An 8,310-nucleotide genomic window follows, 5' to 3' on the forward strand; every position below is an offset into this window, starting at 1 on the left:
CCACTCACCTAAAGGGAACCTCTATACTTGGGTAAAAAGGATTCCTATTATTATTATTTTTCTGTGCCCTCTTCTTTGTCATATGAGCAGGAGCAAAGACAAGAACATCCTTGTTGAAGCAGATCCAGAACCTAAAAGAACTCTGAAGAGGAAACTAAGAGAAGCTAAATTACAACTATCCAGCAAGCACCTGTCAGAAATTTTCGAACAGGAAGAGGAGATGGTAGCCGAAAATAATAATAATGCAAGGAGGATGCTTGGTGACTTTACTGCACCTAATTCCAATTTACATGGGAGGAGCATCTCCATCCCTACCATTGGAGCAAACAACTTTTAGCTGAAACCTTAGCTAGTTTTTCTGATGCAGCAGAACTGCAAGTTTCATGGACTTCCATCTGAAGATCCTTTTCAGTTCTTAACTGAATTCTTGCATATATGTGATACTTTTAAGACTAATGGAGTATATCCTGAAGTCTACAGGCTCATGCTTTTCCCATTTGCTGTAAGAGACAGAGCTAGAATCTGGTTGGACTCTCAACCCAAAGACAGCCTGAACTCTTGGGATAAGCTGGTCACGGCTTTCTTAGCCAAGTTCTTTCCTCCTCAAAAGCTGAGCAAGCTTAGAGTGGATGTCCAAACCTTCAAACAGAAAGAAGGTGAATCCCTCTATGAAGCTTGGGAGAGATACAAAGAACTGACCAAAAAGTGTCATTCTGACATGCTTTCAGAATGGACCATCCTGGATATATTCTATGATGGTATATTTGAATTGGCTAAAATGTCATTAGATACTTTTGCAGGTGGATCCATTCACTTAAAGAAAATGCCTGCAGAAGCTCAAGAACTCATTGACATGGTTGCAAATAACCAGTTCATGTACACTTCTGAAAGGAATCCTGTGAACAATGGGATGCCTATGAAGAAGGGAGTTCTTGAAGTTGATACTCTGAATGCCATATTGGCTCAGAACAAAATATTGACTCAGCAAGTCAATATGATTTCCCAGAGTCTGAATGGAATGCAAGCTGCATCCAACAGTACTCAAGAGGCTTCTTATGCAGAAGAAGCTTATGGAAACACCATGGTATTGGCATCATGTTTTTGGCGCCATTACCAGGGAAAGAAAGAGCGATGAATTTTACATAATCAAAGTGTATTCACAATTTCTGCGCACCAGTGCGCCACGCTTTTTTACCTTGGGTCACGCTTTCCAAAGCGTGACCCAAGGTCCAAAGCGTGCTTTAACTTCAAAAGCGTGCCAAAAATTCCTTTTTCAACCATTTCTTCACCTACAAGTAATCAAAACAACCAATCAAAGCATCACCAAATTCACAAGGTTCCTAAATTATTCAAAAACCAACTAATTTTAGCTTAAACCTCATGATTTACTGTCAAATAAAGGATGGTTGATTGATTCAACAAAACCATGCAAAACCACTCCAAATTACTTACTTCTAATGCAAGAAAATGCATAAAACCTAATGAAACAAGTGAAAAATGCTTGAAAAGCTAGCATAAGATGACTTGTCATCACAACACCAAACTTAAACCTTGCTTGTCCCCAAGCAAGCACTAAACATAAGAGAAAATAAAATGAAACATAGGAGTATGCATGTCCTTATTTAGCAGATAATTAAACTTGGTTCATGGGGTTTTATGCAGACAATGGTAGCTCATTTATTACTTGCTGACAGATAAGAAATATTTCCTTAAAGGTTCCCTAGAGTTGCTGCTATAATGCCTTACTTTTGCTTGATCCCTTGCTAGCTTTTTCTTTTTTTTCTTTTGCTTCAGATAGCTTATTTATCAATGAAAGCTTGGTGGCAAATGTTGCAGCAGCCTTTTAGCTCAATTTTGCTCAACATTTCTTCACCACAGACACATGGCTCACAATTTCTTCCTAGGAACATTGATGCCCAGCATCTCTTTGGATTACTAAATGTTTTGTAACTAGGTAGCTCTTGATGGTGGACTTTCAGTTGGCAATCCAAGATCAGTTGATCTAAGTGGCCAAGTTTCAAAATACTCCTCAGAACCTACTTGTCCAAGCATAACCTAGTACAAAAACACCACAAGCATATGTCCTAGGGTCCAAGCTATTAGTGTCTAGCCTTATTGTTTGTTTCTTTGCCAATTCTTGGCTTTTTTTTTCTTTTTCTTTATTATTTTTGCTTCATTCTCAAGGGGATTTCATTAATAAAAGACTTTATAGCAGCAAACTAATTCACACTTCAAAGAACATATTATTATGCAGCTTTGGTTATTTGAGCTAATCATTAAATTAAACAAGTACTACCACTAATTTCATTCTAACTTCTACAACATTGAACATTCACTTTTCTAAATCAAACATTTCTCTTTTATTCATTGCAGAAAGGAACAAAACAAAACTCAAGCTAATGATGGATGACAAACATAATGCAATTCACTTATAAGAAAACTACTCAGAATATAAAATTACAAAACATAAGGCATTTGGAGGCATCTCATGTCTTAGATATGCATCTTCCTTATTAAATTTTAAAAAGGAAACATGAAAGAAACTCCACCACCTTCTTATTTTCATGTTCCTTGCTCCTGCTTGATTCCCCCTTCTTCTTCCTCTTCTTGGTGTAATCTTGAGGCTCTTCAACAGGGCACCTTCTCTCCCAGACAGGGTCTATTAGACATGAGAGTCCAACCTCCTTTAATCCTTGCTTCATGCATGCTACATTCTTCTTGGCTCTGGCTTTTTGATGGTCTACTAGCTCTGGGCATTGCACAAATGGCTTGATCTGTGGTTCCAATGCTGGCATGCTGTGGACCAAGTAGTCCAACTTCGATTGGGTGTCTATATCATATTCCATTCTATCATAGTTCCTACTCTCTCCAATAGTATGATATATGTTCTTCCACTGATATAAATTTTGAGTGTACTCCCCATACATGGCTTGACTCAGGGACAATCTATTGTATGACTCTCGAAAATTTGCTGATTGTTCCCTTTGTCCCTTAAGAATCTTTGTTTGGAATTCTTGTTGTTGAGCCATCATCTGTTGTTGCCAGTTCTCTATTCCCTCTCTATCCTTCATATACTGCTCCTGTTGATGCAAATATAGCTCTTACTGCCTTAAATACTGCTCTTGTGCTCTTATGTTTTGTTGAGATATTTCCTCAAGAGCTCTTTGTAATTAGCTCATGTCTATAGCACCAGGAGCTTGCTCTTCCTCCACTTGTGGTCTTCTTCTTCTTTGGGGTCTTCCTTCCTCTTGATCGTCATCTTCAGTAGCACCTTCTATGAGTCGCCTAGTGATCCCCCTGCTTCCTTTTACTTTCTCCGTATCTTCATCTTCAAATAGCACCCCATCCCTTTTACACAGCCTTAGAATAGTGCTTGGGTGACCAAGCCTACCTGATTTGCTTGTGTCTTCAGCTATCTCCTGAATACTGTCTGCTATGAGTTGTGAGAGATTGATATCTCCTCCATGTAAGATGTAGTATGTCAAGAGGGCTCGCTTGATTATGACTTCGGAGGTGTTTGCAGTAGGGAGTATTGATCTCCTCACTATCTCATACCACCCTTTGGCCTCGGGTGTGAGATCTAATCTTTTCATGTGGCTTGGAGCTCCCTCTGAGTCCCTCTCCCAGTCTCTGCCTTCAATACATAACCCCTGCAATAGTTCATTAGGGTCTTTCTCACCCTGCAATCTTTCCTCATAGCTAAGCTCCTCATAGGTTATCGTTTTCAACTATAGGACCCTCATAACTGTTGATGGACTAAAATCCACCTCCATGCCTCTGACATAAATTTTATAAGGGGGCTGTCCTTGCTTTCTTTCACAGCATTTGCATAAAATTCCCTTATCATGACTGCACTAATATTAGTTAGAGGTTCACACAAAAGTTCCCACCTCCTATCCTTAATAATTTGCCTCATGATGGGATACTCCCCCTCCTTCAGTCTGAAGCCCATCTCAAGAATGACATGTTTTATTTTCATGAGCCTATGATACCTTGCTTCATGAAACTGAGATTTAAATTTCTTTGTATCATAGTTTAGGGGTTCGGCCACCACTGGTTCCTTACCTTTTCTTCTTCTCGAGCTTGAAGAGGCCATGAGCTAAGAAAGAATAGAGAAGAAGAAGATGAACTTTGGTCACGGTTTTATTGTGAGAGGGGTAGAGGATAGCAAAATTATGTTGCTGTTGGGTAAGAGATGGTTGCTAGAATGTGTTTTTGGATAGGTGAAGGGTGAAGCACAAGTTTATAAGTGAGGGAAGCTTGTATGAATTTATAGGCTATGAAGTGTCACAAACTATTTATAGACAAGGCAATCAAGTCTTCGAACAACACCACAAGTGGAGAAAGAGTTCGGTTAGGTAAAGGAAGGGTGGAGATTGAGCAAAATTTTGTGAAATCTCATAGCATGGATGGCTTGCATGCAAAGTTGAGTGAGGACATGGATTTCTCCCCCATTGGATGCATGTGGTTCGGCCCCCAAGAGCTCCAAGCATGCAAATTTTGTTTCCCAAGAGAGCATGCTTTTCTAGGCACATGTAACTCTCTTTCCACTGTGTCTTAACCGTGCATGCTCTCTTCCCTTGTCCTCTTCTCAACCTCCTTTGTATCTACACAATTAATTCAAAGCAATGGTAAGTATTAGAAGTTAAAATTGGTGTGGTGGTGTAGTGGCAAATAGTAAATAGAAAATAAAACAAATTTTGCATGTTCACTATGTATAATTGACTAATTATGTTCCTTAGATTTTGAACAAAGATTTGGTGGACACCAAACTTGTTCTCTGCTAAGGGATCCATGTAAAATGCAAATAATATCCATCATAATTGGTACATTCATCATAAGGAATATTTTATTTTCTACCATAAACTCCTAAAATGAAAAATGTAAGGTTCATCTATTCATAATTTTGATCCTCTGAGTAAAAATGGTTTCTATGAGATGATGCACGGAAAACTTGTCTCTCAACAAATCTCCCTTCGACAAGTGTACCGAATTGGTCGTCAAGTAAAAACTCACAATAGAGTGAGGTCGAATCCCACAGGGATTGATTGATCAAGCAACTTTAATTAGAAGAATGTTCTAGTTGAGTGAATCAAGAATTTGGGTTGAGAGTTGCAGAAAATAAAATGGCGGGAATGTAAATAACAGAAAAGTAAATGCTAGAATTAAAGGACTGGAAGTAAATGACTGAAAATAAATTACAGAATTGTAAATGGGAATGGGGGATTTGCTCTAAAGAGAATGGGTAAGATCAGAGATGGGGAGTTCATTGGGCTTAGGAGATGTTGCAATTCTCCGGATCAAGTTCATTTTCATCTCTTCCTCAATCAATGCACTCATTGATCTCCTTGGCAATCTTAAGTGATTGAATTACAATTTCTTGCAATTCAATCTCTCAAATCTTGATCAATAGCCAATTCCTTAGTCAATTGCTCATGAGAAGAGATGAAGTATGGTCACTGATTATACCACATGCATTTCCCAAATCAAGTATTGAGAGGGTTATAGTCACATACCCATCCAAACCCAATTTGGTCCAGCATGAGAAAGCATTTCTAGCTTGATCTCTTCATTCCTCTTTCAAGGTTCAAAAGAGATCCAAGTTTGAATAGCTTCTCTTCCAAGATAACTACTCAATTGGATGAAGATCGAAAGCTTTCAAGTAAAATCAAGAGGAAAGATAGAAGAAGAATAATGAAAATTAGTATTGATCCATCAAATTACAACAGAGCTCTCTAACCCAATGAAAGGGGTTTAGTTGTTCATAGCTCTTGAAAATGAAAACAAAGATGGAGAATACATCATAAAACTAGAAATTGCAAAGAAAGTAAAATACAGAGAGTAGTTCTCCTTTTTCCCAGCCTCCAGAACTTCTTCTCAATTCAAAGCTACTCATATATATACTACTCTTCTCAGCTTCTAGTGTGATTCTTCAAGTCTTGGGCCTTTGGATCTTGAGTTTGAAGAAGTTCCTTTCTTTATTTGGACTTGGCTTTACTTGCAGAGAGAAAGTGCGAAGTGGGCGGAGACTTTAGTTCAGGACGTTAGGGGTGTTAATAATTAGTGAGAATATAAGTTCGGGAACGTTAGTGACACTTAACATTGTCACTAACGTTCCAATGCACCCCTTTGCCTCACGTTTAAACCCACGTTAACCAGGTTAACGTGGCTTTTAACGTTGCCTTGTTAACCTTCGAGAACGTTAGTGACACTCAACATTGTCACTAACGTTCTAGTGTGCCCCTTCTTGCTTCACGTTAAAGCCCACGTTAACTAGGTTAACGTGGCTTCTAACGTGGCCCTTGCCATCCTTCGAGAACGTTAGTGACATTCAACATTGTCACTAACGTTCCAATGTGCCCCTAGGTCTCACGTTAGAGTCCACGTTAACTAGGTTAACGTGGCTTCTAACGTGGCCATCTTTAGCCATCCCAACGTTAGTGACAATGTTGAGTGTCACTAATGTTGGCTCATCCTTCATTCCTCATCGTTAGCTTCCACGTTAACCAAGTTAACGTGGAAGTTAATGTGACTCTTGGGGGTTGTGTGGTTGCTTCAACGTTAGTGACAATATTGAGTGTCACTAACGTTGTCGACAACTCTTCATCCCTTACGTTAGTTCCCACGTTAACCAAGTTAACGTGGGAGTTAACGTGGTACTTTGCATCATAGGCCAACGTTAGTGACAATGTTGAGTGTCACTAACGTTGGCTTCTCTTCCCCCCTTAACGTTAGAGGCCACGTTAACTAGGTTAACGTGGCTTCTAACGTGGCCACTTATGAGTAATTGCCAACGTTAGTGACAATTTTAAGTGTCACTAACGTTGGCTCAACTTCTCTTCTCCACATTAGAGTTCACGTTAACTTAGTTAACGTGAATCTCTAACGTGGGCATTAATGGCTTTTTGAGAGTGTTATTGGCAATCACTTTTCTCATTAACCTTGCAAGTTACCTCCCCTTTTCTTGCTTCCTTTTGGTCCTGAAATCAAGCAATAAAGTGCATCAAAACTCTAGTCCAAGTCATGAGTAATGCAACATAATACTTGTCACTAAACTTATGCAAAATCCTCATGAAATTATGTAAAATGCACAATATATGCTTGAATCAAGGCATAGGTGAATATCTACCCAAAACTAGCTTATTTCCTAAAGAAATGCATGAAACTAACCTAAAAACAGTAAAGAAAAGGTCAGTGAAACTGGCCAAGATGCCCTGGCATCATGAGATTAGATGCATATGCAGACACCAAACTTAGTGTTTGGCTGTATACTCCATCAAAATGAATAAGCATATAGTCTAAGAAGGCTTGAAAAACTATTTTGGAGTGCCTTCAGGCACACCAAACTTAGAAATCTAGCATATGCTTCAATACAATGCATGCAATTATCATGTATACTCATGAGGATTCAAGTTCATGCTAGAATGACCATTGATTATTGAAATTAAAATCAAAGCAAGAATATTAAATCATGTGTTGCCTCCCATGGAGCACTCTTTTATTGTCACTAGCTTGACATTGGACCCTCATTAGGGTGGTTGATGACTATAGAGTCTCAGCTTGTCTCCCCTTATTGTGAGCTTCCTTCTAGTGCCTTGATGTTCAATCTCTGCATGCTCCAGTGAGAGTGCTCTGTTGATAATGTAGTAGTCATCAGCTTGTTGATTTGTCCCCAGCTGTTGGTAAATTAGCTGCACTTTATCTCCCTTTGAAAATCCTTCAGTTGGGATCTTTTTATTTTTCCACCCTCTTGGACCCTTTTTCTTGCTTTTCTTCCCCTTTTTTGGTGATTCTTTTCCTTTGACAGTGAGCTGTGTTTTGAAATCTGTCTTCTTAGTAGCTACCATTTTACCTCCTTCTTGCTTTCTCTCATCATTCTTTAGAGTCTCATTCTCCTTTTGTTCTGCTTTGCTGCTTGTCTCTTGCTCCGGAAGGGAATCAATGAGTATCTTGTTGGTTCCTTCCTTCCACTGTAAGTCTTCTTTGTCAGCCTCCATGCATGTTTCCTTCTCCTTATTATGCTGTGCTTCTGGAAAGACATTTAGGGTAATGCTTTCATCATGTACCCTTAGAGTCAGCTCTCCTTGTTCAACATCTATAATGGCTCTTGCTGTGGCCAAGAATGGTCTTCCCAAGATAATAGATTCACTCCCTTCTTCTCCTAGATCCAGGATAACAAAGTCTGCAGGGAATATGAACTTGTCCACCTTGACCAAAAGGTTTCCAATTACTCCTTTGGGAAATACCAATGATTTGTCCACAAGCTCTAGTAACATCTGTGTGGGCTTTACCTCCTCTATGCATAGCTTT

At 39.1% G+C, this 8,310-nt stretch overlaps 1 non-coding gene across 1 annotated transcript; it reads right to left on the bottom strand.

Moving 5' to 3' along the window:
• Positions 1–616: 616 nt before the first annotated feature.
• On the bottom strand, positions 617–720 carry LOC112753981 (small nucleolar RNA R71). Its single transcript, XR_003178339.1, has one exon. It is a non-coding gene; the product is annotated as a small nucleolar RNA R71 (small nucleolar RNA).
• Positions 721–8,310: the final 7,590 nt, after the last annotated feature.

Source organism: Arachis hypogaea, chromosome 15, assembly GCF_003086295.3.
Source record: "Arachis hypogaea cultivar Tifrunner chromosome 15, arahy.Tifrunner.gnm2.J5K5, whole genome shotgun sequence".
Lineage (NCBI taxonomy): Eukaryota > Viridiplantae > Streptophyta > Magnoliopsida > Fabales > Fabaceae > Arachis > Arachis hypogaea.